Here is a 2,905-nt window from a genome sequence, read left to right on the forward strand (position 1 = left end):
GACAAATGCCCCCAAACCTGATGACTTAAAGCAGCAGAAATTTATTCTTTCACAGTTCTGGAGGCTTAAAGTGCAGGATCAAGATGTCGGTGTGACTATGCTCCCTCTGAAGATTCTAGAGAAGGGCTGTGGAAAAAGAGAAGACTGAAGAAGAATAAAGCTAAATGGTAGTTATTAAGCCTGAACTAATTTGCCAAACAAAGCAATGTACTCCTCATCTTATATGCAACAGGCATTTCTAAGGCCTTGAAAAATGGAAGTGGAATAATTATATCATAGAATTTAGTTAGCTATTTTTCTGACTGTAGAAGTAATACATTCTCATTATACAGAAAAAATTAGACCTGCAGGAAATTACATATCCACTGTTAACATTTCAGTATTTCCTTCCGATATCCTTTTCTGTACCTATTTCACACCTCTTAAATCAAATTCTAAACAGGTTCCTTTCTTAAATCTGCTGTAATGTGATAAACACTTCACAGTGAATTTGAAAATTCTTGAAAGCATAATCTTATTGACTATCTAATTGTACCATGGAGATAACATTATCTACTTACCTATTCATCCATGTTTAAATGTTTGTCATTTTCATTTTTCAATAAATTCTAAAAATTCTGCAATAAACACCTCTGTCCATAAATTTCTATCAGAAAATTCATTAAGCACCAAGAACGCAGAGACACTGAACTAAATGCTAAGAGAACAGGGTCGAATGTCCCTCTTTCCCTTTCCCCTGGTCGTGAGGCAGCTCCAGGCCCTTGGTATGCAATAATGGCATCTGTCCAGTAGAGGGAACTCTCTGCATATTTAAGCCTTAGTCTCCTTGGGGCTGAGCTAAAACAGCAAACTGATAGAGTTAGCCCTAAAACCGTTCGTTTTCTTGGCTAGGCCTTAGCTAGAAGCTGAGATGCTGCGTGAGCCATCTGCAAGCACTCCAGTGCCCTTTGCAAAATCCTCACCATACGATGTTCAAGCTTTCTGGAACCACAAGTTAACATTCATCTATTTTGCTCACCAGGTCATCTTCAGTGTCTAGCCAGGTGCCCGGCACATATTGGACATGTAACAAATATTGTTGTATGAATGAGTGACCCAGACAATCTTCCTGAAAGGCTTTGGTAACCAGACAGACTTGACAGAACAATAAGCTCTCGTTAGTTTCTGAAGGTTTATCCCTAAAGTCAAGTCCCACAGAATTCACTCTGCTGCTCCTGCCCCTGACAGGGCAGCTTTCCACTCTGCAGCTTCATGTCCTCACCTTTCATGTTGGACACCTCTACCAGCTCTGAGCACTAAGGCAGTGTGAATAAAGTCATTTAGCTCGTTGATTAGCCATTGAGGGTACATCACGTCCCTATAACCTGAGAAATTATTTATGTAATACAGAAGACACACATTTAACAAAATCATCTGGAAATATTTCTAACACCAATCTCTATCACTATTCTCCCCCTCCCTCATTACATCCAACAACGAAGATCTGATACACTCAGTGAAGTGAGGCTTGTTTGGAGCATTTAAAAGTCCTGCAGGTGATTCTGATGGGCATGGGTATGTGCGTGCGCACGCACGCACACACACACACACACACACACACACACACACGCACGCACACACACACACACACACACCCTACCCCATCCCTGGCAAATTATGTTGATGCCCAGGTCAAACCTCAGACAAATTAAGTCAGAATCTCTCTGAAGCTTGTGACTCAGGGATCTCACTGTGCAGCCAAGACTGAGATCTGCAGCTATAGACACTGGAAGAAACCAGACTGAAGAGTCAGCATAGCCCCTGTCCAACGTATCTTCCAGCCTAACGTGAATACAAGATTAGCATATAATTTCTACACTCGAAGAGGCCCAGAGTAAAGACTAGTCAGGAAAGCACCAGCCCCAGTTTAAGAGAGAGTGGTGCTGGATTTATCACTTGATAAGTCACTTAAGGTCTCTGAGGCTCAGTCTCCTTGTCTATGAAACAGGGATACTTACATCACAGAGGTGGCAAAAGGACCAAATGAATGAGATCAGAGTTATTCGTAAATTGTAAATGATTATGCAATTGGAAAGGATTGCTATGGGGAACTAACATAAATATTTTTAAATAATTTAAAAGTAATTTTTAAAATTAGTTTAGTCCTGAAATTGACTCAATATTTATCCTATCTTTAAAAAAAAAAAAAAGATTTCTTTCCTTAAGTGCTCTGAGCCTATTGCCAGGCTCCCAGAGTCTTCTCTAATCTCTTCCTTACCCAGCCAGTGTATTCTCAACTCTGTTACAACAGTCACTGTTATACCACCGAGAAAACAGAAGATGTCTCACCACTGTTTCATTCAGTTATTTTGTATTGTCACAAACTTCCCTTATCTTCTTGGAATAATATTTTCTATTAATAAGGTCTAAAGCTAACTGAAGTTGTTTATTCCAGTAGCAGGCTTTAAGACTCAAAGTAAAGAATCTTTTCTGGTATGATTTCAGTGGTACAGTCACCAACGAGCCTGTCAGAGAACTGTTTCTGAGTGAGGATCTGCCCTTCACTTCACAAACCATGCCTTTCAGAGATAGCAAACCACTCACAGAATTACCAACTTAAGGAACTCTGAATAGCACAGACTTACCACTGAGCCTACAGGCTGACTTTCTCTTAAACAGGCCAACGAGATTTAATTTTGAGATGTGCAGGTCATCTAGAAACTAATAAAACCATTACTGCAAATGCTTACATATGTCACACGGGTTTTTATTTCTAAATTGCGACTGTCGATAGGTCACTTTTTGACCCTGGCTTTCCTTAGTGGAAGGCTGCAAAATTATATAAAGCCCATAGCGTAATGAAAAAGACAGAAGGCAGCAGGTCGTAGTCTGAAATACGGGCAGTAAAGAGAAAGGTTAGAGTACA

This window comes from Pteropus vampyrus, unplaced genomic scaffold, assembly GCF_000151845.1.
Source record: "Pteropus vampyrus isolate Shadow unplaced genomic scaffold, Pvam_2.0 Scaffold53, whole genome shotgun sequence".
NCBI classification, from domain to species: Eukaryota; Metazoa; Chordata; class Mammalia; order Chiroptera; family Pteropodidae; genus Pteropus; species Pteropus vampyrus.